Raw genomic sequence first — 12,091 nt, forward strand, 5'->3', positions numbered from 1 at the left:
CCCATATATATGTATGCAGCGCAGTTACCGAAAGTAAAGAAACTTTGTGTTCCCAACAATCTAGGTGAAGGTCGGCATTCACACGCACTTATCTCTCTAATCTTAGGATGTGGAGAGAATTTGGTTCAACTAGCACAAACAGAACGGTTTGCAGGGGAAACAATTACTATGGATTCTCTGTCTTATTCCTAGTTCCGGTTTGAAGTTCCTGCAATTTCCAATGTAAAACAGATTTGGAGCTACTACCTACCAGTATATAAGTATGTAGTGCATTTAACAAAAGTAAAGAAACATTGTGTTCCCAAAAAATTTGATGAAGGACGGCATTCACACACACTTATCTCCTAGAACTGATCATGTGGAGAGACGTTCGTTCAACAAGCACAAAGGGAACGGTTTGTAGGTGAAACACTAACATTGGATTCTCTGTTTCCTAGTGCTGGATTCAAGTTCCTGCAGTTTTCACTGTAAAACCGAGTTGGAGATTGTACATCCGTACATATACGCATGTAGACCAGTTTTCATCTGAAAAGAAACTTTGCGTTCCCAACAAGCTAGTTGAAGGACGGCTTTCACACACACTTATCTCTCAGAAATGAGCTTGTGGAAAATCGTTCGTTCAACTAGCACAAAGGGAGCTTGTTGCAGGGAAATACATATTGTGGATTCTCTGATTGTTTCCAAGAGCTGGTTTGAATTTCCATCAGTTTTCACTGTGAAAACGAGTTGGAGCTATTACCTCCCGATATATATGTATGTAGTGCAGCTTCCATCTGAAAATAAAACATATGTTCCAAACAAGCTAGGTGAAGGATGGCTTTAAAGCACACTTATCTCTCAGAAGTGAGCATGTGGAGAGACGTTCTTTCAACAAGCACAAAGGGAAATGTTTGCAGGGGAAACTCTTATTCTGGATTCTCAGTCTGTTTCCTAGTGCCTGTTTTTACGTTGCAGCTGTTCTCACTGTAAAACCGAGTTGGAGCTAGTACCTCCCTATATATATTTATGTAGTGCAGTTTCCAATTTAAAAGAAAATTTGTGTTCCCAAAAAGCAATTTGAAGGAAGTCTTTCACACACTATTATCTCTCAGAACTGAGCATGAGGATAGACTTTTTCTCAACAAGCACAAATTGAACATTTGCAGGAGATAAACTTACTGTGCTATCTCAGAATTATTCCTAGGGCCGGTTTGAAATTCCTGCAGTTTTCACTGTAAAAATGAGTTGGAGCTACTACCTCCCCATATATATTTTGTAGTTCAGTTTCCAACAGTAAAGAAACTTTGTGTTCCCAACAAGCTAAGTGATGACTTTCACACACAATTATCTCTCACATATGAGCATATGGAGAGACGTTCGTTCGACTAGCACAATGGGAAATTTTTGCAGGGAAACTCTTACTGTTTATTCTCTGACTGTTTCCAAGAGCCGGCTTGAACTTCTTTAAGTTTTCACTGTAAAACCGAGTTGGAGCTATTACGTCCCAATATATATGTATCTAGTTCAGATTTCAACTGAAAAGAAATTTGTGTTCCCAACAAGCTACAAGAAGGACGGCTTTAACACATAGTTATTTCTCAGAACAGAGCATGTGGATAGACGTTCGTTCAACTAGCACAAAGGGAAAGTGTTGCACGAAAAATAATTACTGTGGTTTCTCAGTCTGTTTTTTATGGCTGTGTTGATGTTCCTGCAGTTCTCACTGTAAAACCGAGTTGTAGCAAATACTTCACCATATGTATGTATGTAGTGCAGATTCCAACTGAAAGAAACTTTGTGTTCCCAACAAGATAGGTTAAGGAAGGCTTTCACACCCACTTACTTCTCAGAACTAAGCATGTGGAAAGACGTTCGCTCATCTGGCTCAAATGGAACGGTTTGCAGGGGAAAAACTTACATTAGTTTCTCAGATATTTTCCTAGGTCCGGTTAGAATTTCCTGCAGATTTCACCGTAAAACCGAGTTGGAGCTATTACCTCCCCATATATACGTATGTAGTTCAGTTCCCAACAGTAAAGAAACCTTGTGTTCCAAACCAGCTAGGTGAAGGACGGCTTTCACACACACTTAACTCTCAGAAATGAGCATGTGCAGAGACGTTAGTTCAACAAGCACAAGGGAACTGTTTCCAGGCGATACACTAATTCTGGAATCTCAGTGTGCTTCCTAGGGCCGGTTTTTACGTTCCAAACTCCTCACTCTGAAACCGAGTTGGAGCTAGTAATTCACGATATATATGTATCTATTGTAGTTTCCAACTGAATAGAAACTTTGTGTTCCCAACAAGCTAGGAGAAGGACGGCTTTAACACACACTTATCTCTCAGAACTGAGCATGTGGAGAGACGTTCGTTCATCTAGCACAAAGGGAAAGTGTTGCACGAAAAACTATTACTGTGGTGTCTCAGTCTGTTTTCTATGGCAGTTTTGATGTTCCTGCAGTTGTCACTGTAAAACCGAGTTGGAGCTAATACCTCACCATATGTATATATGTAGTGCAATTTCCAACAGTAAAGAAACCATGTGTTCCCAACAAGCTAGTTGAAGGACGGCTTTCACACACACTTATCTGTCAGAAATGAGCATGTGGAGAATCTTTCATTCGCCAGCACAAAGGGAGCTTGTTGCAAGGAAATACATATTGTGGATTCTCTGACTGTTTCCAAGAGCTGGTTTTAACTTCCATCAGTATTCACTGTAAAACCGAGTTGGTGCTCTTACCTCCCATTATATATGTCTGTAGTGCAGTTTCCAACTGAAAATAAAACTTGTGTTCCCAACAAGCTAGTTGAAGGACGGTATTCACACACACTTATCTCTCAGAACTGATCATGTGGAAAGAAGTTCATTCAACCAGCACAAAGGGAACAGGTTGCATGCGAAACAATTACTGTGGTTTGTCAGACTGTTTTCTAGTGCTGGATTGAATTTCCTGCAGTTATCACTGTTAAACCGAGTTAGAGCTAGTAACACCCCATATATATGTATGTAGTGCAGTTTGCAACTGAAAGAAACTTTGTCTTCCCAACAAGCTAGGTGAAAGACGGCATTCACACACACTTATCTCTCAAAGCTGAACATGTGGAGAGACGTTCATTCAACTAGCACTAAGAGAAAGGGTTGAAGGAAGAAAACATACTGTGGATTCTCAGTCTTTTTCCTAGTTCTGGTTTGAATTTCCTGCAGTTTTCAATGTAAAACAAATTTGGATCCAATAACTAGCCATATATATGTATGTAGTGCAGTTTCCCACTGAAAAGGAACTTTGTGTTCCCAACAATCTAGGTGAAGTACAGTTTTCACACATAGTTATCTCTCAGAAGTGAGCATGTGGGGAGACGTTCATTCAACAAGCACAGAGGGAACTGTTTGCAGGGGAAACACTTATTCTGGATTATCAGACTGTTTCCTAGTGCCGGTTTTTACATTCCAGCAGTTCTCACTGTAAAACCGAGTTAGAGCTAGTACCTCCTTATATATATTTATGTAGTGCAGTTTCCAACTGAAAAGAATATTTGTATTCCCAAAAACCTAGTTGAAGGAAGGCTTTCAAACACATTTATCTCACAGAACTGAGCATGTGGAGAGACGATCGTTCAACAAGCACAAAGTGAAAGGTTTGCAGGAGAAACACTTACTTTGGATTCTCTGTCTGATTCCTAGTGCCGGTTTCAAGTTCCTTCAATTTTCACTGTAAAAACGAGTTGGAGCTTGTACCTCCGTATATATACGCATGTAGTCCAGTTTTCATCTGAAAAGAAACTTTGTGTTCCCAACAAGCTAGAGAAGGATGGCTTTAACACAAAATTATCTCACAGTACTGAGCATTTGGAGAGACGTTTGTTCAACTAGCACAAAGAGAACGGTTTGCAGGGGAAACTCTTTCTAAGGATTCTCTGTCTTTTTCCTAGGTTCAATTTGAAGTTCCTGCATTTTACATTGTAAAACAGATTTGGAGCTACTACCTACCCTTATGTAAGTATGTAGTGCAGTTACCAAAAGTAAAGAAACTGTGTGTCCCAACAAGCTAAGTGAAAAACGGCTTTAACACTCACTTACCCCTCAGAACTGAGCATGTGGAGAGACGTTCATTCAACTAGCACAAAGGGAACGGGTTGCATAGGAAACAATTACTGTGGTTTGTCAGACTGTTTTCTAGTGCTGGATTTCATTTCCTGCAGTTCTCACTGTAAAACCGAGTTGGAGCAAGGACCTCCCCATATATGATTTTGTAGTTCGGTTTCCAACAATAAATAAAAATTGTATTCCCAACAAGCATGGTGAAGGACGACTTTCACACACAATTCTCTCTCAGATATGAGCATGTGGAGAGACGTTCGTTCGACTAGCACAAAGGGAAATTTTTGCAAGGAAACTCTTACTGTGGATTCTCTGACTGTTTCCAAGAGCCGGCTTGTACTACCTTCAGTTTTCACTGTAAAACCGAGTTGGAGTTAACACCTCCCTTTATATATGTATCTAGGGCTGTTTCCAACTGAAAAGCAACTTTGTGTTCCCAACATGCTAGGAGAAGGATGGCTTTAACAAACACTTATCTCTCAGAACTGAGCATGTGGAGAGACGTTCATTCAATAAAAATAAAGAGATCTTTATCCAGGAGAAACACTTACTATGAATTCTCTGTATTTTTCCTAGATCCGGTTTGAAGTTCCTGCATTTTCCAATGTAAAACAGATTTGGAGCTACTACCTACCCATAAATATGTATGTACTGCAGTTACCAAAAGTAAAGAAACTTTGTGTTCCCAACAATCTAGGTGAAGGACGGCGTTCAAACACAATTATCACTCAAATCTGACCATGTGTAGAGACTTTCGTTCAACTAGCACAAAGGAAAATTGTTGCACGAAAAACAATTACTGTGGTTTCTCAGTCTGTTTCTATGGCCGTTTGATGTTCATGCAGTTCTCACTGTAAAACCGAGTTGGAGCTAATACCTCACCTTATGTTTGTATGTAGTGCATTTTCCAAGTGAAAGAAACTTTGTGTTCCCAACAAGCTAGCTGAAGGACGGCTTTCACACACACTTATCTCTCAAATCTGAGCATTTGGAGAGAATTTCGTTCAACTAGCACAATGGGAACGCTTTGCAGGAAAATCATTTACTCTGGTTTCTCTGTCTATTTCCTAGTGTCAGTTTGAAGTTCCTGCAGTTTTCACTGTAAAACCTAGTTAGAGCAAGTACCTCCCCATATATATTTTTGTAGTTCAGTTACCAACAGTAAAGAAACTTTGTGTTCCCAAAAAGCGAGGTGAAGGACGGCTTTCACACACACTTATCTCCTAGAACTGAGCATGTGGAGAGACGTTCGTTCAACAAGCACATAGGGAACGGTTTGCAGGGGAAACACTTACTTTGGATTCTCTGTTTCCTAGTGCTGGTTTCAAGTTCCTGCACTTTTCACTGTAAAACCGATTTGGGGTTAGTTCCACCCCGAATATATGTATGTAGTGCATTTACCAACTGAAAAGAAAAATTGTGTTCCCAACACGCTAATTGAAGTAAAGGCTTTAACACACAATTATCTCTCAGAACTGATCATGTGGAGAGACGTTCGTTCAACTAGCACAAAGGGAACGGTTTGCAGGGAAAACATTTACTCTGGTTCTTCTGTTGATTTCCTAGTGCCGTTTTGAAGTTCCTGCAGTTTTCACTGTAAAACCGATTTGGAGCTAGAACCTACGCATATATATGTATGTAGTGCAGTTTCCATGTAAAAGAATCTTTGTGTTCTGAACAAGTTAGGTGAAGGAAGGCTTTGACACACACTTATCTCTCAGAACTGAGCATTTGGGGAGAATTTCGTTCAACTAGCACAATGGGAACGCTTTGCAGGAAAATCATTTACTCTGGTTTCTCTGTCTATTTCCTAGTGCCAGTTTGAATTTCCTGCAGTTTTCACTGTAAAACCTAGTTAGAGCAAGTACCTCCCCATATATATTTTTGTAGTTCAGTTACCAACAGTAAAGAAACTTTGTGTTCCCAACAAGCTAGGTGAAGGACGACATTCACACACAATTATCTCTCAGATATGAGCATGTGGAGAGACGTTCGTTTGACTGGAACAAAGGGAAATTTTTCAAGGAAACTCTTACTGTGGATTCTCTGACTGTTTCGAAAATCTGGCTAGAACTTCCTTCAGTTTTCACTGTAAAAAATAGTTGGAGTTTTTACCTCCCGATATATATGTATCTAGTGCAGTTTCACACTGAAAAGAAACTTTGTGTTCCCAACAAGCTAGGAGAAGGACGGCTTTAACACACACTTATATCTCAGAACTGAGCATGTGGAGAGACGTTCATTCAATAAAAATAAAGAGATCTTTATCCAGGAGAAACACTTACTATGAATTCTCTCTATTTTTCCTAGATCCAGTTTGAAGTTCCTGCATTTTCCAATGTAAAACAGATTTGGAGCTACTACCTACGCATAAATATGTATGTACTGCAGTTACCAAAATTAAAGAAACTTTGTGTTCCCAACAATCTAGGTGAATGGCGGCGTTCAAACACAATTATCACTAAAATCTGACCATGTGTAGACACTTTCGTTCAACTAGCACAAAGAAAAATTGTTGCACGAAAAACAATTACTGTGGTTTCTCAGTCTGTTTCTATGGCCCTTTTGATGTTCCTGCAGTTCTCACTGTAAAACCGAGTTGGAGCTAATACCTCACCATATGTATTTATCTATTGCAGTTTCCAACTGAAAGAAAATTTTTGTTCCCAACAAGATAGGTGAAGGACGGCTTTCACACACACTTATCTCTCAAATCTGAGCATTTGGAGAGACTTTCGTTCAACTAGCAAAAAAAGAACGGTTTGCAGGTAAACAATTACTTTTTATTCTCTGTCTTTTTCCTAATTCCGGTTTGAATTTCCTGCAGTTTTCACTGTAAAACCTAGTTGGAGCAAGTACCTCCCCATATATATTTTTGTAATTCAGTTACCTACAGTAAAGAAACTTTGTGTTCCCAAAAAGCTAGGTGAAGGACGGCTTTCACACACACTTATCTCCTAGACCTGAGCATGTGGAGAGACGTTCGTTCAACAAGCACATAGGGAACTGTTTGCAGGGGAAACACTTACTTTGGATTCTCTGTTTCCTAGTGCTGGTTTCAAGTTCCTGCACTTTTCACTGTAAAACCGATTTGGGGTTAGTTCCACCCCGAATATATGTATGTAGTGCATTTACCAACTGAAAAGAAAAATTGTGTTCCCAACACGCTAATTGAAGTAAAGGCTTTAACACACAATTATCTCTCAGAACTGATCATGTGGAGAGACGTTCGTTCAACTAGCACAAAGGGAACGGTTTGCAGGGAAAACATTTACTCTGGTTCTTCTGTTGATTTCCTAGTGCCGTTTTGAAGTTCCTGCAGTTTTCACTGTAAAACCGATTTGGAGCTAGAACCTACGCATATATATGTATGTAGTGCAGTTTCCATGTAAAAGAATCTTTGTGTTCTGAACAAGTTAGGTGAAGGAAGGCTTTGACACACACTTATCTCTCAGAACTGAGCATTTGGGGAGAATTTCGTTCAACTAGCACAATGGGAACGCTTTGCAGGAAAATCATTTACTCTGGTTTCTCTATTTCCTAGTGCCAGTTTGAATTTCCTGCAGTTTTCACTGTAAAACCTAGTTAGAGCAAGTACCTCCCCATATATATTTTTGTAGTTCAGTTACCAACAGTAAAGAAACTTTGTGTTCCCAACAAGCTAGGTGAAGGACGACTTTCACACACACTTATCTCTCAGATATGAGCATGTGGAGAGACGTTCGTTTGACAGGAACAAAGGGAAAATTTTGCAAGGAAACTCTTACTGTGGATTCTCTGACTGTTTCCAAAATCCGGCTAGAACTTCATTCGGTTTTCACTGTAAAAAATAGTTGAAGCTTTTACCTCCCGATATATATGTATCTAGTGCAGTTTCACACTGAAAACAAACTTTGTGTTCCCAACAAGCTAGGAGAAGGATGGCTTTAACACACACTTATATCTCAGAACTGAGCATGTGGAGAGACTTTCATTCAACAATCACAAAGAGATCATTTTCCAGGAGAAACACTTATTATAGAATCTCTGTCTTTTTCCTTGTTCTGGTTTGAAGTTCCTGCAGTTTCCAAAGTAAAACAAATTTGGAGCTACTACTTACCAATATATATGTATGTAGGGCAGTTAACAAAAGTAAGGAAACTTTGTGTTCCCAACAATCTAGGTGACGGAAGGCTTTCACACACACTTATCTCCTAGAACTGAGCATGTGGAGAGACGTTCATTCAACAAGGACAAAGGGAACGCTTTGCAGGAGAAACACTTACTTTGGATTCTCTGTTTCCTAGTGCCAGTTTCAAGTTCCTGCAGTTTTCACTGTAAAACCGAGTTGGAGCTTGTACCTCCGTATACATATGTATGTAGTCCACTTTTCATCTGAAAAGAAACTTTGCGTTCCCAACAAGCTAGGTGAAGGATGGCTTTCACACACAATTGTCTCTCCGAACTGAGCATGTGGAGAAACTTTCGTTCAACTAGCAAAAAGGGAAATTGTTGCACGAAAAACAATTTATGTGGTTTCTCAGTCTGTTTTCTATAGGCGTTTTGATGTTCCTGCAGTTCTCACTGTAAAACCGAGTTGGAGATCATACCTCACCATATTTATGTATGTAGTGCAGTTTCCAAAGTAAAGAAACATTGTGTTCCCAACAAGCTAGGTGAAGGACGGTTTTCACACACACTTATCTCTCAGAACTCAGCATGTGGAAAGACTTTCGCTAAACTAGCTCAAAGGGAAGGTTTGCAGGGGAAAATCTTACTGTAGTTTCTCAGACTTTTTCCTAGTCCTGCTTAGAATTTCCTGCAGTTTTCACTGTAAAACCGAGTTGGAGAATGTTCCTCCCCATATATATGTATATAGTTCATTTTCCAACAGTAAAGAAACCTTGTGCTCCCAACAAGCTAGGTGAAGGTCGGCTTTCACACACACTGTTCTCTCAGAAATGAGCTTGTCAAAAATCGTTCATTCGACTAGCACAAACGGAGCTTGTTGCAGGGAAATACATATTGTGGATTCTCTGATTGTTTCCAAGAGCTGGTTTGAACTTCCATCAGTTTTCACTGTGAAACCGAGTTGGAGCTATTACCTCCCGATATATATGTATGTAGTGCAGCTTCCATCTGAAAATAAAACTTGTGTTCCCAACAAGCTAGTTGAAGGATGGCTTTAATGCACACTTATCTCTCAGAAATGAGCATGTGGAGAGACGTTCTTTCAACAAGCACAAAGGGAACTGTTTGCAGGGGAAACACTAATTCTGAATTCTCAGTCTGTTTCCAAGTGCTGGTTTTTACATTGCAGCTGTTCTCAATGTAAAACCGAGTTGGAGCTAGTACCTACCTATATATATATATATATTGCAGTTTCCAATTGAAAAGAAAATTTGTGTTCCCAAAAAGCTATTTGTAGGAAGTCTTTCACACACAATTATCTTTCAGAAATGAGCATGTGGAGAGACGTTCATTCAACAAGCAAAAAGGGAAAGGTTTGCAGGGGAAACACTTACTTTGGATCCTCTGTCTCTTTCCAAGTGCTGGATTCAAGTTCCTACAATTTTAACTCTAAAACCGTGTTGGGGCTTGTACCTCCATATATATATGCATGTAGTCCTGATTACATCTGAAATGAAACTTTGCGTTCCCAACAACCTAGGTGAAGCACGGTTTTCACACACACTTATCTCTCAGAACTGAGCATGTGGAGAGACTTTCGTTCAACTAGCACAAAGGGAAAGTGTTGCACGAAAAACAATTACTGTGGATTCTCAGTCTGTTTTCTATGGCCGTTTTGATGTTCTTGCAGTTGTCACTTTAAAACCGAGTTGGAGCTAATACCTCACCATATGTATGTATGTAGTGCAGTTTCCAAATTAAAGAAACATTGTGTTCACAACAACCTAGGTGAAGGACGGTTTTCACACACACTTATCTCTCAGAACTGAGCATGTGGAAAGACGTTCGCTCAACTAGCTCAAATGAACGTTTTGCAGGAGGAACATGTACTGTGGTTATCAGTCTGTTTCTTAGTGCCGTATTCAAGTTCCTGCAGTTCTCACTGTAAAACCGATTTGGAGCTATTACCTCCCCAAATATATGGATGTAGTGCAGTTTCCATTTAAAAGAGTCTTTGTGTTCCGAACAAGTTAGGTGAAGGAAGGCTTTCACACACACTTATCTCTCAGAACTGGGCATGTGTACAGACGTTCGCTCAACTAGTACAAAGGGAATGCTTTACAGGAAAATCTTTTACTCTGGTTTCTCTGTCTATTTCCTAGTGCCAGTTTGTAGTTCCTGCAGTTTTCACTGTAAAACCGACTTGGAGCTAGTACCTCCCAATATATATATATGAAGTGTAGTTCCCAACTGAAAAGAAAATTTGTGTTCCCAACAAGCTAGGAGAAGGACGGCTTTCACACACACTTATCTCTCAGAACTGAGCATGTGAAGAGATGTTCTCTCAACTAGAACAAAGAAACGGGTGCAGGAGAAAAACTTTCTGTGGTATCTCAGAATTATTCCTAGGGCCGGTTTAAAGTTCCTGCAGTTTTCACTATAAAAACGAGTTGGAGCAAGTACCTCCCCATATATATATTTGTAGTTCAGTTTCCAACTGTAAGAAACTTTGTGTTCCCAACAAGCTAGGTGAAGACATTCACACACACTCATCTCTCAGACATGAGCATATGGAGAGACGTTTGTACGACTAGAACAAATTGAAATATTTGCAGTGAAATTCTTACTGTATATTCTCTGACTGTTTCCAAGAGCCGGCTTGAACTTCCTTCAGTTTTCACTGTAAAACCGATTTGGAGAATGTTCCTCCCCATATATATGTATGTAGTTCAGTTTCCAACAGTAAAGTAACCATGTGTTCCCAACAAGCTAGTTGAAGGACGGCTTTCACACACACTTATCTCTCAGAAATGAGCATGTGGAGAATCTTTCATTCGCCAGCACAAAGGGAGCTTGTTGCAAGGAAATACATATTGTGGATTCTCTGACTGTTTCCAAGAGCTGGTTTTAACTTCCATCAGTATTCACTGTACAACTGAGTTGGTGCTCTTACCTCCCATTATATATGTCTGTAGTGCAGTTTCCAACTGAAAATAAAACTTGTGTTCCCAACAAGCTAGTTGAAGGACGGTATTCACACACACTTATCTCTCAGAACTGATCATGTGGAAAGAAGTTCATTCAACCAGCACAAAGGGAACAGGTTGCATGGGAAACAATTACTGTGGTTTGTCAGACTGTTTTCTAGTGCTGGATTGAATTTCCTGCAGTTATCACTGTTAAACCGAGTTAGAGCTAGTAACACCCCATATATATGTATGTAGTGCAGTTTGCAACTGAAAGAAACTTTGTCTTCCCAACAAGCTAGGTGAAAGACGGCATTCACACACACTTATCTCTCAAAGCTGAACATGTGGAGAGACGTTCATTCAACTAGCACTAAGAGAACGGGTTGAAGGAGGAAAACATACTGTGGATTCTCAGTCTTTTTCCTAGTTCTGGTTTGAATTTCCTGCAGTTTTCAATGTAAAACAAATTTGGAGCCAATAACTAGCCATATATATGTATGTAGTGCAGTTTCCCACTGAAAAGGAACTTTGTGTTCCCAACAATCTAGGTGAAGTACAGTTTTCACACATAGTTATCTCTCAGAAGTGAGCATGTGGGGAGACGTTCATTCAACAAGCACAGAGGGAACTGTTTGCAGGGGAAACACTTATTCTGGATTATCAGACTGTTTCCTAGTGCCGGTTTTTACATTCCAGCAGTTCTCACTGTAAAATCGAGTTAGAGCTAGTACCTGCCTATATATATTTATGTAGTGCAGTTTCCAACTGAAAAGAATATTTGTGTTCCCAAAAACTTAGTTGAAGGAAGGCTTTCACACACATTTATCTCACAGAACTGAGCATGTGGAGAGACGATCGTTCAACAAGCACAAAGTGAAAGGTTTGCAGGAGAAACACTTACTTTGGATTCTCTGTCTGATTCCTAGTGCCGGT

The sequence above is a fragment of the Camelus bactrianus genome, chromosome 11 (assembly GCF_048773025.1).
Source record: "Camelus bactrianus isolate YW-2024 breed Bactrian camel chromosome 11, ASM4877302v1, whole genome shotgun sequence".
In the NCBI taxonomy this organism is placed as follows: Eukaryota; Metazoa; Chordata; class Mammalia; order Artiodactyla; family Camelidae; genus Camelus; species Camelus bactrianus.